We start from the raw sequence: 17,157 nt of genomic DNA on the forward strand, positions 1-17,157 counted from the left end.
TTTCCTTAGATTGTTCCCCTCCCATGAGCAACTAACTATGTCTCCAAACTTCTTAACCCACCTGTCCCCAGAGATGGCTGAGTGATAGATGCAAGATAAAAGAGGGAGTCTCAGAAGGTGGCTGAGCAAGAGTGGTCAGAAGTGTGCGTGCGTGTGTTTGTGTGCATGTGTGTGTGCATGTGTATGTGTGCATGTGTGCATGTGTATATGTGTGTGCGCGTGTGTGTGTGCATGTGCATGTGTGCATGTGTGTGTGCATGTGTGTGTGCATGTGTATGTTTGTGTGCATGTATGTGTGCATGTGTGTGTGCATGGGTGTTTGGGTGCATGTGTGTGTTTGTGTGTATGTGTGTGTGTCTCTGTGTGTGTGTTTTTGCATGTCGGGGGGTTGGCCCAATTTCAAAGAGCCTTACTGGGGTTCTGGGGTTCACGGGAAGCATGACACAGTCACTGAGCACACAGGATGAAGAGCCAAGATGAGCTAACCTCAAACCCAGGCCCCACTGCTGACCCCACTATCTCAGAGCCTTATTCTTCTACCTATAAAATGGGAACAATAACTAAAGCCCCCGAGACAGGAGATGAGGACAGCCTGTAGTCCAGCCCTGACACATGGAACAGCTTCATGTGTCTATACCATGCAGATATCACAGTCAAGATGGACTTGAACATCAGTCTTCCTGGGGAAGAGGCAGGTGCAGTCTGAACTGTCCCCTCCTAAGCAGTTTGCAGAAGCTGCCCCAGCCCAGACAGTGGACATAGTCCCACTTCACAGACTTCAGATCTGGCCCAGCCCACATCAGAAGAGGGAATCTGGATCAGCAGAGGGAAGTGCAACCCACAGATCCCAAGAGCATTTATCTGAAAGTCCAAAGTGCTTCAGAAGAGCCCATGGCTGGGGTGATTTTTGGAAGCTGTTTACCAGGCCAGCTTCTTATCAGCATAGGTGGGCTTGGTACCTAGTTAGGGTAGGAGGAAGAGTGGAGAAAAGGAAGGACTGGCGGGTAATGGCAGAGGGACTAGACACAACACTGGCTATCCTGCATCAGGGACCAGGCTGCCCACTGAGGCAGGAAAGGAAGGAAACAATTAGAAGACCAACTTATTGACAACCTTCTACCCCTAAACACCAACAGTGGGAAGATGACCGTGCACTGTGTCATATACTGCGTCAAGTATTTTACTTGGATCATCTCACTGTGGGGCCACTGCAGGCTCAAGGGAGAGACTGCTAATTCCATTATGTAGAACATCAGAAGGTGGGGGACCTAAGGTCATGTAATTGACAAGTAGGTGGACAGAACTTAAACCCAAGTACTCTAATCACCATGCAGTGATTTTTCTAAACAGAGAGCCTGAGGCTCAGAAAGGGCAGTGACTTAGCTGAGGTTACACAGCCTCATCTATGGCAGATCGAGCCTTCTAATTCCTGGCTCCCTAGTTTTCTACTCCATCATGTCTAATCACAGCACTTGTGTTTCTGTGTATGTCCAGCCCAGAAGTCTAGGGCCCTACTAAAAGTCTGTGTCAGCTGCAGACCCGGGGTTCACCATCTCATTCCGTCTTTCTCTGTTAAAAACAAGACAAACGAATGAACAAAAAACCCTTGTGATCTGCCTCACTCCATCCCATGGAGCACCAGCACTAGTCCGAGGCCAGCTCTGGTAGCAGGAGGAACCCAAGCCGGCATGTTTGCCTGAGAGCATCGGGTTGCAGGGATGCTGATCAGTTGCTCTCATCTGTTCCCTAGGACCAAGTGCTGGGTTCTGCACTCTCTCTACGGGGTCCCAGCTAAGTTCAGACAAGTGTCCCTGATTCCCCTTTTCGGTGGCTGATGAAATGGGCCAGTAGAGCACCTCTCTCAACAGGGAGGGGTTGCTAAAATGTGTGATCCGGCCACAGGCCCTGGCTCTTCCCATGGAATGGTGGCTAGACAGGCATCCCAACAAAGATGCCTGCTTTCGCACTCTTAGATGGGGCACGACATTTCCTTCTCTCTACCCCAACCTGCTGGATTGATCCACACGAACTGAATGTCTACCACTGGGGGTGAATCCACTGGGTACTACTATCAGAGGCTAAGCAAGAAGAGGTCAGGCACCCTGGAGAAGAACCAGCATCCAGTTCATCCAGACTAGAGGCAGCATCAGGCTGGCTGTCCAGAACCCCAAAAAGGCTTCCCTGGATTTAAGCCACAAGGCCCACCCACCCCCAGAGCTGTTTACAGAGAGGGAAGCAGGGCCACTGGGGAAGGGGCTCATCCAAGGCCTCAATGATAAGCTAACTGACTGGATTTCAAAACTGCCCTTTCTCCTCTACCAGACCTTCCCATAAATCCCTCTAATACCCTGACTCCAAACCCAGCCAGCCCCAAGCCCAAAGCACTGGCATGTCATTTAGGTGGTAGGGAACTATTTCCAGGCTGGTATGGAAGTTACTAAAAGATTGGGGGAGGGGTCCTTTCTGGATTCATACCAGTCTGTCCTACATGCAAGTCCAGAGGTCTGCTTCCTCAAAAGTCCCTGGAGATTCAATGATTGACTGGCATTTCGGACTTGGGGACAGAGGAGACAAAGAAGTGCACCCCAGCTTGGATTATAGATAAGTCAGAGACTGGGGAATCTACCTGGAGTTCAAGAGACAGGACCAGAGACAGGAGCCACTTTGGAAGGTGGAGAGCCTCTGTATTCTCTTCGGTGTGGGGGTTGGGATGGGGACAGCACCCAGAATCTGCAGGCCTTAGGGTTGGGGACATGCTAATACCCAAGTTCCAGAGGTGGGTGGGGCTGTCCAACTAGGCTTCACACACACACACACACACACACACACACACACACACACACACACACAGTTATTAAAACCAAAATAAACAACACACTTTTGTCTTCTAGCATGTCTTAAAGACAAACCCAGAGACAAGGGCTCCCCACCCTTCCCTTTGCCATTCCAGACAGATGTCAGGCTGAAAGGATGATCTGTCTGATGGAAACTTTGTCCTGGACCGGGACACTAGCTGCATCCAATCACACGTGGCTTCTTCCCAGGCTGAAGGCAGGACCTCATCTGTGTCTTGGGGACCCATTCCTGACACCTTAGTGTGTATGTGGTGGTATGTGTGGGTAGTTTGGATGGTGAGCAGGAATCCCTAACAAAAACACATGAAAACTTCCAGTCGGTGTGAAGCCACGGTCTCTAGTGAGCTCATCTGTACTCTCTTGGGAGAGCAGAGAGGAGTTTAGAGAGAAGAGGAAGCACCAGTCCCTCCAGAGGAAGGGCCCTCCATAGGAATAGCCCTTCGAGCAACAAAGATGACACTTTGCACAGACTACGGCAGTCAGCATGTCTCTTTTCACCAGCACAATACAGGAGTCTGAGAGTCCAGACAGGAAGGAAGATGAGTTTTCACCAGCATGTGGGACGTGATCAGATAGATGCATGTGGACTTCAGGCGCAGGGCATGGTGTGCTCTCCGTGATGACTGGGGAATGTAACCCTTTTGATGAAACTATAGAAATTCCTATGCCCCCGGTGTACCTATGCTCCGAAGGAGGAGAAATCCTGCCCACCACGCCCAGAGATCTGGCTGGGACCAGGACAAAAGATGCCACTTTTACAGAAAGGGCTGAGTTCCAGTAACTTCATGTAATTCCCAACTAATGTTCTATCCCATTGTCTGCATGCTGGCTTGCTGTTCACATAAAGTTTCTTTTGTTTTTCTGGGTGTAAATTGTTCACTCATCCTTGCCAGCAGCACATCTCATGACACTGATCCGTCTGATCATTGCACACCAGTCTCTTAGTGGGGCCCTCCGCCCGATTCTCTGGGGGCAAGGTGGGGAGCTCCTCCAGACAAACCCCATGCTCCTTGCTCTGGTCCGTCTGCGGTTCCATGAGCTCAGAAACTCCGCCTGTGAAGCTCCTAGGCTGGTATGGGAAGCCTATCTGGCCGGGGAAGGGCTCCCCCTGGCGAGGCAACTCCCCCAGCGCAAGCAGGACCTGGAGCCCGCGCGCGCCCACCTCGGCCAGCCACGCTGGGAACCCGCGGCCACCACACCCCACATCCGGCCGCAAGGAGCTCCGGACTCGCCCGGGAGCCCCCTGGGTCCCCACATCCACGGAGCTGAACACCTTCCCGCGCAGGGAATGATAACACGGGTGCTCGAGCAAATCTAGGAGCGTTCTCCTGGCCCGCTACCAGGGTCCCACGAAGACGACCAGCGCTCGGTGCCCAAGCCCGATCGGCGATCCGCCGCGCCCAAGCTAGATTCCGAGTCCCGGGTCGTGACCTGCCCTTGCAGAGGGTCACCTGGGCGCACCCCTTCACTCTCGGTACAGCTCCAGACAACACACCAGACCTGGGAGTCCCACCTGCCGCCTCACTGCCTGAGCCCGGGAGATTGCCGGGAGCAGAATGGCTGCACCTGACCCGGGAGAAGTCCGTGACCCGAGCATGCTATGGGTCACTAAGTGCAGCGCTGTCCCCGCCTCCAGGGGAGTCGCAGCAGAACTTGGTGGCCGCTTCCCCGAGCGTCCTGGGACCCGCATTGGTCCGGGATCTCCCCAGAAACGCTCGGTGCCCGAGACCAGTACGCACAGAGGGGCTCAGTGGTTGAATCCTACCTGGCAGAGACTCGGCCGCGGGGTAAAGTTTCCCCAGGCGCAGAGTGCGCTCGCAGCTTGCGGGGCACTGGTAGTCCTGCGCCGAGGCGTTGGGCCAGGCGTCAAGGCGACGAGGAGCGGCGACGCCCGCTGGGGGCCAGGGCCCGGCGGCCTGGCGTGGCTGGGCTTCAGAATCGCACAGCGTTGCGTCCTCCTGCAGCCTGCAGCCCCTGAGACGCCGGCGGCAGCTGCAGCGGCTCACCCGCCACCGCCGCCGGCCACACCTCCCGCCACCCTCCGGCCCGCCCTCCCGCTCCCTCCGCCCCAGCCTCCGCCCCTCGGTCTCCTGTCGCCACTACTGCCGCCGTGGTGCAGGCGCGTCTGGGGCGTACACGGCCCTCAGGGTCTCTCACCCGGTCCTAGCGCGTGATTTCTGGGACTGTGCTCTCCTGATGTCCTCTGCACTCCTAGTCTCAGTGTCTGAATTTAGGAGATTGCTGGAGGAGGGCGAGGGTGGCACGCTGGACTGGGACATTTATTCCCAGGAAGCTTTCTCGTTGTCAACACACCCTGTGTGGGACGGTAGGGCTGGGATGTAGGATTCTCCATTGCGAAGTCGCCTCTCGGTTTCCCACTTACTGTCAGGGAAGTGCCGGATGTGAGCCTGTGCAGCAAGCACTATTTAGGCTCATTGTTGGTGACCACTTCTAGCCTGGTAAGTCTTCCCAACCCTATCAGCTGCAAACTATGGCCCTGCTAAGGCTCTCACCTCATCCTCTCCCCGACCCTGGCACTGGGCTTCACTAAGACAGCTAACCTATGCCATACAGGCCCACACAAAATTCACAAACAGGCACACAAGAGCCACAACCCAAGAGAAACTGCCATGCAATGACTCAAATTGCAACTCCTGTTCCCTCGTTGGCAGGAATTATCAGTGTCTCAGCTTTGATGAGTCTACTTTGAAAAGTCTTGTGACCATGCGCGCGCGCGGACACACACACACACACACACACACACACACACACACACACACACCAAACTACACTCTACAGGAGACCTCTTGGCCCACTGATCTCATCCAGGACAGACACTCTTGGCTTCGATGTGGAAGTTGGTGAGGTCAGGATGTTAGACAGAGTTTTGAAGGTAGACAGAAAAACAGACTTGGTTTTTTCAAGCCCACAGACCAAGAAGTAAGATGTATAAGGTCTCAGGGCTGTTCCTTTGAAACACTTCAGACTCCAGAGAGAGGCCAAGGAGGGGATTTGCCAGAGTGGCATGCGCTTTCGAGAACAGAGGACTGGTGGCATAGGTATGGAAGTCAGTCAACATATAGACAGACACCTTTTGGGTTTTCCAAACAGAGTCAAGGGGAGGCCGAACCCTCTGGCTGAGAACCCCACAGGCTCTTCACTCAGGCTGATGCTGTAAAAGACATGGCCCCCCTGGGAGCAGAGAGAGGCATCACAGAAACTTGAGGAGAATCAAGCTGTGAGGGAGAGAGCCCAGGCTTGGCAGGCAGGAGAGCCCTTTAAAGATTTAGTTTTGGTAAAAGCAGGCACAGAGGAGTTTAAGAGAGGCAGCACAAGCTGAGGTCCAGCAAGATGGCTCACTGCTTACAGGTGCTTGCCACCAGCCCTGACACCTGAATTCTACCCTAGAACCAACGAAATAGATGAAGAAAGGATTGGGCTGGCTACATATCGCACAGCCAGCCAGGACAGTGGTTCTAGCTCCTTCTGCCTCCTTTAGAACTCGAGCCTGACTGGGCCCCAGGATGACGGCTGCCTGCTAAGTGCTTTCTTTAAATCAGCACTTATTTTACATTTTGTTTTACTTAAACAAGTTTGTTTTTAAACAGTGATATGTTCTACCATGGCCGTAAATGGAAAAGCAGTGTCGGATTGCTATAAATAGAAGGATATCATAAAACAAATACGGTGCGAATAAAATGGTGTCATTAAACTCCAACAATGGATCTTCAGTCATAATAAAAGAAAGTGTAACAAGATACCTCTGGCTGCTTTGACTAAGAAGGGCTGAGCATCCCCAGGCTTACTCCCCCCACTGGAGTTCAGTGAGAGCCTGAAAGGTTGTTAAAGACACATTAGCAACCAAGTCACACATCACAAAACCCCACATCAGGAAACATGATACGTGTATAGCAGAGGCAGAAAAGTGCCTTTTTCTCCCCCAAAATGGGGACCCCGGAAGTTTAGTTCCATGAGGCAGAAGACCACATTTTGTTGCTGTGAGAGCCAGTCTCCTATTCACAGAACAATCTTAGTCTTATTGTTTCTACATGTAAAGCTGAGCAAACAACCTGTAGAATCCCTTCAACTGTTCTGTCAGGACAGCAAGAAAGTTCCCGTCGGTGGTTATCATGAGCTTTCAGGCAGGCAATGGAATATTCCAAGGACATAGAGTGGGGAGGGGAGAGAGACAGCCCGGGGGTTAAATGGAAGAGCCAGCCAGCCCTGACCAAGGGGAGTCCAGGTTAGCATAGACCCAGGAGCAACCTATCTCAGAAGGTTCTAGATTCTTCATTTGCCCATTCCAAAGAAACCCTGTGGAAAATTCACTGTAGTCCAGCTATTTCAGTCAAGATGGGAATGCGGAGAAAGATTCAGACTGCACAGACGAGGAGCTCAGCGGTGACCTGGGCCTCCTGAACCCTAGGTCAAAACCTCCTAACTCCCTGCTTTGTGAGGTAGGGTGTTGATAGTTAATATTGTCAATTTGACAGGATCTAGACTCATCTAGAAGATGAATCTCTGTCATGTCTATGAGGGAATTTCTGAATTGGGTTAATTGAATTGAAGGATTGTGGGCAACACCATTGCATGGGTGCGGGTCCCAGACTGAGTAAGAAGAAAGGGGGCTAAGCACCACCATCTCTCTCTCTGAGCCTTGATGGCAGATGAATGTGACCAGGCCCTGCTTTCTCCACCATGTCTTCCTGGTGATGGACTGCCCCTTCAAACTGTGAGCCAACACAAACCCTTGCTTCTGTAAGCTGCTGCTCTCGGGCATTTTACCATGGCAACAGGAAAGCAATACAGGAAGTGTGGGAGAAATGGATCTTAAAAAAAAAAAAGCGCAAAATATCCCATTGGCCTAAAAGTCTCAAGTCTGTCAGAGTCAGCTTGGGCTGGACAAGTCAGGTGCTGGGACTCAGCCACTGGACAAGGGACACATGGAGCAATGACATCCTGCACAAGGAGCCCTAAGCCAGAAGCTAGGAGCCTGCAGCCTGGAGCTCTGCTCTCACCGGGCCTCAGTGTTCCCAACTGGAACATGAGGCCCTAGATGTGAACATGGGTTCTGGCTGGGCCATCAGACCCTGCTCCAATACCCTGAGAAGTATGAACAAGGGCAGGAACACCATCTCCTCTCTCCAGCTCCACTAAGGTCTTTGTTGTGGGCTCCGTGCCATGGCAAACTACTTAAGATTTAAAAGAGCATGTGTCTTTACAAAGAACGGGTTTGGAAGCATGGGAAAGAATGGCAAGTGACTCCAGCTTTGTAATGTTAAGGCCGTAGACAGTGAGCTTCTTAAGGGGGAGTGCTGCCTGGGTCTCCAGCACCCCAATTGGAGGTTGTCCTCAGGCATTTGCATAGAGAATTCCAACCCTGCTGCCTGGAGTAGGCCACTTAAAAGCTCTGGTCTCACTCCTTCTTTCCTTGCTTCCCCCCCCTCTGTGTGTGTGTGTATGTGTGTGTGTGTGTGTGTGTGTGTGTGTGTAGGGGCAGCAGTACACATGCCCAACGCATACAACTTTCAGAGGACAACTTTGGGGAGTAGATTCTCTCCCACCTTCACATGGTCCCAGGAGTTGAATTTAAGTGCTGAGACTTCCCTCACTAACATCTTATTCTTGCAGGCCCAAGCCACCTGATCTTCCCAAAGACACTGGTGGTGGCCATTCTCCTGTCATTGAGGGTGGTGAGGCTTGGGGGGGGATCTCTGGCACATGTTCTATACTAGGTAAAGCGACCCCTGAAGGACACCTGCCAGCATAGGCTCTCCCCATCCCCACTCCCACCCCCAGGTGGTTGACCTCCCAATCTAATCTAGCTTTCCTGACTCACTTGAAAATTTTAATCACTGCCTCCTTGATTTTTTTTTCTGAATTGTCTCCTTTTATGTGTAATTTGCAATCATTTCCCAAAACATTGACAGTTCATTAAACGTACACTCAAGAGTGATTGCATTTGTTTATCTTCCAGAAGCCTCTCACAGAAATGAACTCCCAGGTCCCAAGGACATCCCCTGAGTTTGGAGGGATGCGTTTTTGCATCTTCACGTCCCGAAGCAGTTGTCAACCCTAGACTTTCTCACATTTTTCCAATGCACTGCTCCAGCCCACAGCCCAGCCAAGGCTTTGAGGTTTTAGCACGAAACCTCCAGGGCCCACTGTCTCCTCCCACCTGGAATGCAACTGGAAATAGGGACGATTTGAATACACTGTACACACACACACACACACACACACACACACACACACACACACACACACACTTTACAGGAAGGGGGCAGGAGTCTGGAGCCCCTACTGGGAGGGACCGTCATCCAGTTTCTTCTCGTGCTTGTGGCTAAGCTGTTTAGAAAGCAAGTTTGAGAATAACAACAAGAATCCTTACCTAAGAGGCACCTGCTGCCCTTCTGTGACGATGAATCCCAGTGTGGAGTTCACAGAGCTCCTGGATGGGAAAGTCTAGACACATATGTGTTCCGTTGTGATGGTGCAAACTTGTGTATGCCAGTCATCCATCCTGCCTAATGACATGTTTGTTTTTCAGAGAGAGACTGACTCTCTTACTAAGTGAATGTTCTGATCCTACATGACTCAGTGGGAACAGCAGGTTCACACACCAACTGCGGACTGACCCTCCAAAGCCTCCAACACCTGCATCTTACTCTTGGCCACCAACCAGCTCTGCTTTGACAGGGTGTGTTTGCCACAGCATACCCTGCTTACCTCCCCACTGGGGTCTGCCAAATCGGACAGACGAGCATGCAGGAAGAAGGGCGAGGGATGAGGCTCCAGGCAGAAAGAGCAAACAGACATTGTTGATAATGGACCAACCGTGATTTTGATCAGAAGAGGAGCATCCCAGGTCAGGATGGGAACGTGCCTTGGCCAGGTTCGCGTCTGCCAGGCAACATGCCAAGGGCCGCACCCATGGCTGCAAATATTCACTAGCTTTCCTTTCTTTCTGGGTTTTCTCCCCCTCTGCAACTGTCCACTGATTCCTTATTTCCATCCCAAGCTTGTAAAGCTCTAGGAAACTAGAGACAGGCTTCTGTCTGACCACTCCCCGGGGACAGAGGAGCAGGAGCCAATTACAAGGTAGATAAGCGTCCTCGGGAGAGCTCCTTACAGATGCCGGCCCAGTGCAAACAGCTGAGCTCCATAAAGCTCCCCAGAATGTTTGCTTAGTGGCTTGGTTTTTAAGAATCCAGCCTTTGCTGTAAGACCCCGAGACTCTTCAGTTACAGCACACAGCACCACAGCTCAGGTCTGCGCATGCATGAACCAGCTGCTTGGCAACAGCCTTATCCCAAGGTCCATTCACAGTGCTTGGCTCCTAAAAGGGACTCAAAAGAATATTTACTGAATCGAAACATGAAACAAGCGTGGCTGGAGAGTTGGGAGAGTGATTGTCTAGCGAGCACTAGGCTTTGGATTCCATCCCCAGCCTAAGTCAGGCATGGACGTATATGCCTTAATCTCAGCACTCAAGAGGCAGAAGTGGGGAGATCAGAAGTACAAGTTGTGTACTACATAGGGAGTCAGGCCAGCCTGGGCTACATGAGATCTTGAATCAAAAGAGAAAACAATAAACAAAGCAAACAACCAATAAATATTAGCATTAGCAAAATGGAATTAAGAGGTTACAATCTTTGGGGTAGGGGACACCAAATAGCATATTCTCATCACAAACAACATTCTACAAGGACCTGATATTAAAACCAACAGGCTGCATTGTGGGGCTCTAACTCAAGATTAAATCCATTAGAGTGGCCTTAGGGGTGCAGCTTGGTGGTAGAACTCTTGCCTAATGTTCATAAGGCCCTAGGTTTAATCTCCTTTGTTGAATTAAAAAAATGGTTGGGGGGGTCGATGAGTTGATGGGCAGGTAGAAGGATGGATGGAGAAGTGGGTGGGTGGGGAGTGGATAGGTAGGTAAGTAAATAGATGGATATATTGAAGAGTGTAGAAATAGACTGAGGGATGAGTGGCAGGTGGGTAGGTGGATGGGTGGGTGGTGTGCATGGATATTTTGGTGATAAATTGATGGAAGAGTGGATGAATGTATGGGTAGATGGACTGGATGGATGAATGGATGGATGAAGGATGGATGGATAGATGGATCAGTGGGTAGATGGATGGACAGATGGATGGACAGATGGATGGGTGGATAATAGATAAGAGGTAGATGAGTCTAAACCTGGATTGGGGGTGATAGATGAGTAAGTGGGTGGATGGATGGGAGATAAATAAATGAGTAGATAGATGGTGTGTAGGTGGATAGGTGGATGGGTGAATGGATTTCTTTGTTTGTTCCTGTCTGGCTTTTTGTCTGTCTTCCTGTGTCTCTCTATCTATCTCTCTTTGTATTTCTGTCTGTCTTTCCGACTATCCTTGTGACTCTATCTGTCTTTTGGTGTCTGTCTTTGTCTGTGTCTGTCTGCCTCTACCTGTCTCCATCCCTGATTCTTTTCCTCTTGTTCCTCTCCCATCAGTCCTGAATTTCTCATAATTTTCCTTTCCTTTCTTTCCTGGATTTCAGGAAAGGGCTGGGGCCGAGAGACCTCATATTGCGTAAAGCACAAGGCTGATGTATAGTGGCCAATGAGCCATTGTCTGCCACATGAATGATTCCATTTTCCACACCAATCCCCTGGCCTCTGAGACCCTGTTCCTTGTCAACCATCCAATGCAGACAGTGACTGTGGTCCTGGTTCTGTTCTCCATGCAGCTGGCAAAAGGGAGGACATTGCAATAGTTACCCAGAGGTTCTCAGAGACCATAGGGCAAGTCTAGAGCTGACGGCATGAACCAGTCCCAGTCAGGACTCAAAACATCTCTGAGGACCATGGGACCTGAAATTCTAAATGGACATGGCACCAAACTTTCCAAGGGACTTGGCTGGTTGGTTCTTTGAAAAGATGTTAGATCCATAGCTAGCTCAACCTATTGGTCCCTTAACCTGGATGAAATCAACCAAGTGTGGGAGTGACCTAAGACCAAGTGCTAGTCTCTCACTGATAGTCATTCAATGCATGAGACTTTACCCTGGCTTGAGAATCTCAGATTACAGTGCAGAGGACTCTGGACATCCTGATCTCCTGTGTGATGGTCATCTAGAAGGCTTCTAGATAACAGGAGACTTTAGGAGTCCATAGGGACAGGGAAGCGACAACTGGTATTTAAGGTAAGGAGACAGTTTGTACAAAGGTCCTGGTTAGAAAAGGGTGTGATGTGGTGATTGTTAACACTTTGGAAGTTGTAACCCTAGCACCTTCTTCATCATCTGGCATACCGATATTAAACATATGCTTTGTGATTGAATGAATGAATGAATGAATGAATGAATGAATGAGATGCTGGAGGTTCCAATGAAGGCCAGAGATTTAAGGACAATAATGGCTGTGGAAGAAAAGCTGGGAGAGGTGGATAACCTATAATTACACATGTCTGAGACTGGGTAACTGATATGTATGAGAATGTGTTAGGGTCACTGTTCTGAAGTTCAAGTGTCTGGTGCTGGCATCTGGCCTTCATGGTGTGTCGTCTATACTGGAAAGGAGTGGAGCAAGAGGAGTTGAAGTGAACAGGAGACAAGCTGTGTTTCAGGCCTTTAAATGACATGACCGTCTAAAACCCAATGCAGTCCACACTAATCAGAGCATAAGAGTGGCATTCCTTGGGCTAGGATAGGGTCTTTTGTAATTACATCTATTCACCACTCCCAGGGATGGACCTTCACCACCTAATGTGTTTCACGAGACCCCTACTCTAGGGCTGCTGCTCTGGGACCAAGGTTCTGACTGGCAGAGTGTATGGACTGTGTCCCCAGCATCTAGGAGGGAGACGCAGGATGATGGAGAATTCCAGAGAAGCCTGGGATAGAGAGAGAACATGTCACAGGAACTTTGAGGTAATCCAAGCCCTAGCAGGCAGATTTCTTAAGGACTCTCTGCTCAAGAGAAAAGCTGTGGGGACATTGTAGCTTGGCCACCCAGGGTTTTCTGTGTTTGTTATTTGATATGTTGGCTTGTTCCTTGAAGAGTGTGCTGGGCAGCTAGGGGTAATGCTTCAGTTTGTACAGTGCTTGTATCAGGAACTCCTTCTTGAGTCTGGAGGACAGTTGCTGGACTTTGAGGGCACGTGTGGCTCTGTATAAACTTACAGGAGGGGAGATGGGCTATTTCAGGAGAAATGCAGAGGAGCTTGGAGGTTTTCCAGACCTTGTCTGTGACCTGGCTTCAAGACTAGAGGAGAAGCTGGCTGCACCATTTGTGGGTCATTTACACAGTACTAACCTCACCCAAGTGCCTAATTCTAGTTTTTTGGAACATGCACCCTTGATTGACATGCACCCAGGGCTTCCAGTCTTACTGTTGCTGCTGCCTTTCAAATGTCAGTGTCCGGAATCTCCACCTCCACTTCACCGGCTTAGCCTGACTTTCATTCCCAGTACCTTATATACCAGGCATGTAAGCTTAGCACTAGGCAAGTATTAATTAGAAGCAGGAGGATAAGAAGTTTAAGGTCATCCTTAGCTAATATAGGGAGTCAGAGGCCAGCCTGGGACACTTGAGATCATGTCTCAAACAAACAAACAAACAAACAAACAAACAAACAAACAAACAAATACATGGCCCTCAGTGGCAGAAATGATGGTAACTTGAGTCTGTTGTACTCTGAGCACTGCCAAAGTAAAACTCGTGCCTGCCTAGAAACTGCCATTCCAACTTCTGGGTTTCAATCCACAACACCCAGCTACTGTTCCTCCACCTGCATCAAATTCCAAGATAGATAATTTTCCAAAATCTGCTGTCCCTGGCTGCTTCTGCTCCTAGTGGACAGAGACTGGGAAGAGCTGTGGTCAGGGCTGATGTGCTGCTGGTGACAGGGAGAGACAGAACTACTGCAGCTTGCGATGGGCCAGAGGCAGCACTCAGCACTTCATGATCCTGTCAGTCCTCAGCACAGTCTGAGAGGAAGGGCCGTCTCAATCCTGCTGTATCGCCATGGTAACCAAGACTTATTTCCATGCCTTGAGCCCCTTGAGATGCCTCTGAGGTCCCAGCTTTGATCAAGTTCTGGCTCCCCTGAGTCAGGTCTCAGATGCTGACTTCTTTGCCCAGGCCCCTTCCCTGAGTCCTTGCTTCCTGTGAGAGACTAGGTTCACAGAGTTTCAGAAGATTGGGCTTAGGTACCATCCAAAAATGTCAGGGCCAATGCAAAACTGACCCAGTGCAGAGAGCTGAGACTTCCTGCCATAGGAGGAGCAGGACTGAGGCCAAGAGCAAACTCACTCACTCACTCACTGCGTGATGGGAGACTCAGGCTGCTTCCTTGAGCATGGGTCTCTCCAAGTCTGCCTCCATCTCAGGGTGCTATGCAAAGAAAAGACCTGAGTCCAAGAGTCTCACCAGATACTTGTCTACTGAGCTATTCTCAACCCCCAGGAAAGTTTTAAACACGATTTTATTAGTGTATATTAATCTACATAATAGTGAGTTTCGTGGCGATCTTTCCATTACATGTACTTGATTTGTTTTGATCATCCTGGACTTCGGTGACCCTCTCTCATGCTGACCCCTCCCTTTCCCCTTCCTTTTCAACTTCTCTATCTTCTCTGTGTGTGACCAGTGAGTTTAGAGGTGCATACATGCATCTGGGGGAGGGGCTATTTACAGAAGCATGAGCAGATTTCCAGTGGCCATGCTACTAAAGAAAATATCTGTCCCTCATCCCAGCCACTCTTTCTCTATGGATCCTTAGGGAGGAGTGAGGTTCAGGAGCCCCTCCCCATCCATGACAGAAGGTTGACTGGTCCTGTCTCATGCGGGACTTGGGTGGATGATCACAGCTGCTGTGAGTTTAAGTGTTTGACAGCCAAGTCCTGCCCGGAAGACAGTGTTCCTCCATAGTCTACTGTTCCCTAAGCTCTTGCAGTCTTCCCACCCTCTTTTCCGCTAAGTTCCTTGAGCCCTGGGGAAGTGGCAATTTAGATGTCGTATCTTGGACTGAGTATTTGATAGTCACTTAATTCTTAACACTTTGGCCAGTCATGGGCTAGCTTCTCTCAACAAGGTTTGGGGAGCACTGGTCTATGGGCACACACACAAACATTGTAGGAGGCAATTGGACAGGCACATCATAGCCATTTGGGGAAAAAAGCCAGTGGCTTCCCCAGTCGAACCTAGGCACTCCCCATCTATAGTTTTTCCCTTGTATAAATAGAAGTGCAGAACTGAAATGAGGTGTTGTGCTCAGAGACATCAAGAACCAGGTTCCCTCCAACTTCCTGTGTATCCATCTCTCTTCTTTGCCTCATGATAGCAAAATGGCTGCCGCAGCTCTAAGCCTAGCATGCCCAGGCCCCTTCCCATGGCCCCAAAGAGAGCCATTCCCTTTCTCCTAGAGACCCCTTTTGATGATGGTGGTGTCAGGACTCAGTGCTCTCCATGGGGGGTCCTCCTTGGTTTACAGTGAGCATCTTCTCCCTGTATCTTTACTGCCTCTTCCTCTGGGCGTGCCTGGGTCTTGATTTCTCTCTCTTTTTAAATAAAATAAAATAAAATTATTGGTTATTCTGTTTATTTACATTTCAAATGTTATCACCCTTCCCAGTTTCCTCTCCTAACCCCCCCATTCCACCCTCTCTTTCCCCCTGCTTCCACAAGGGTGCTCCCTCCCCATCCCACCCCACCACCCTAGCATTCCCTTATCCTGGGGCATCAAACCTTCACAGGACCAAGGGCCTCTTCTGCTATTGATGCCAGACAAGGCCATCCCCTGCTGCATATGCAGCTGGAGCCATGGGTCTCTCCATGTGTATTATTTGGTTGGTGGTTTAGTCCCTGGGAGCTCTGGGGTGCCTGCTTGGTTGATATTATTGTTCTTCTTATGGGGTTGCAAACCCATTCAACTACCTCAGTCCTTTCTCTAACTCCTCCATTGGGGACCCTCTTCTCAGTTCAATGGTTGGCTGCGAGCATTCACCTCTGTATTTGTCAGGCTCTGGCAGAGTCTCTCAGGAGACAGCTATATCAGGCTCCTGTCAGCAAGCACTTCTTGCCATCACCAATAGTGTCTGTATACGGGATGGATCCCTAGGTGTGGCAGTCTCTGGATGGCCTTTCCTTCAGTCTCTGCTCCATTCTTTGTCCCTGTATTTCTTTGTCCCTATATTTTCTGCAATTCTGGGTTAAAATTTTGAGAAGGGTGAGTGGCCCCATCCTTCAATCGGGGGCTGTGCCTAACCTCTGGATATGTTCTCCACAGATTCTCTCTCCCCTTTGTTGGGTATTTCAGTTAATGTCATCTCCCATCTCCTCCCACACCTGATCCTGTCCCCCTTTTTCTCTCCCTCCTCTCTTCCTCCTATGTCCCACCTACCCTTTACCTCCTGTGATTATTTTTCCTCCTTGTAAGTAGGACTGAGGTATCCACACTTTGGTCTTCCTTCTTCTTGAGCTTCATATGGTCTGTGAGTTGTATCTTGGGTATTCCAAGCTTTTGGGCTAACATCCACTTATCGGTGAGTGCATACCATGTGTGTTCTTTTGTGACCATGTTACCCCACTCAGGATGATATTTTCTAGTTCCATCCATTTGCCTGTGAATTTCATGAAGTCATTGTTTTTAGTAGCTGAGTAGTACTCCATTGTGTAAATGTTCCACATTTTCCATATCCATTCCTCTGTTGAGGGACATCTAGGTTGTTTCCAACTTCTGGCTATTATAAATAAAGCTGCTATGAACATAGTGAGCATATGTCCTTGTTAAATGTTGGAGCATCTTTTGAGTATATGGCCAGGAGTGGCATAGCTGGGTTCTGAGGTAGGACTATGTCCAATTTTCTGAGGGAACCGCCAGACTGATTTCCAGAGTGGTTGTACCAGTTTGCAACCCCACCAGCAATGGAGGAGTGTTCCGCTTTCTCTTCATCCTCGCCAGCATCTGCTGTCTCCTGAGTTTTTGATCTTAGCCACTCTGACTGGTGTGAGGTGGAATCTCAGGGTTGTTTTGATTTGCATTTCCCTGAGGACTAAGGATGTAGAACATTTCTTTAAGTGCTTCTCAGTCATGCAAGATTCCTCAGTTGAGAATTCTGTTTAGCTCTGTACCCCAGTTTTAATAGGGTTATTTGGTTCTCTGGGGTCTAATTTCTTGAGTTCTTTATACATTTTGAATATTAGACTTCTATCAGATGTTGACTTCTCTTTTTCTCTCCCCTCTCTTCCTTCTTTTCCTCTTTCCTCTTCTCCCTCTTATCTTTCAAAACAGGGTCTCTTATTTCTAGCATGAC

The 17,157-nt window shown here is 49.7% G+C and overlaps 1 protein-coding gene across 3 annotated transcripts in view; it reads right to left on the reverse strand.

Annotated features, from left to right (window-relative positions):
- The window catches only part of Tspan18 (tetraspanin 18), a 139,806-nt gene extending 134,950 nt beyond the window's left edge, over positions 1-4,856 (reverse strand). For 2 of the 3 annotated variants that reach the window (XM_039104912.2, XM_006234574.5), the window contains exon 1: positions 4,621-4,761. The gene's annotated coding sequence lies outside the window, so the exon portion shown is untranslated. Of the gene's footprint in view, positions 1-4,620 lie in introns of all 3 variants that reach the window. The other variant, NM_001107750.2, reaches the window with a different exon arrangement.
- Between the last annotated feature and the right edge of the window lie 12,301 nt (positions 4,857-17,157).

The sequence above is a fragment of the Rattus norvegicus genome, chromosome 3 (assembly GCF_036323735.1).
Source record: "Rattus norvegicus strain BN/NHsdMcwi chromosome 3, GRCr8, whole genome shotgun sequence".
In the NCBI taxonomy this organism is placed as follows: domain Eukaryota; kingdom Metazoa; phylum Chordata; class Mammalia; order Rodentia; family Muridae; genus Rattus; species Rattus norvegicus.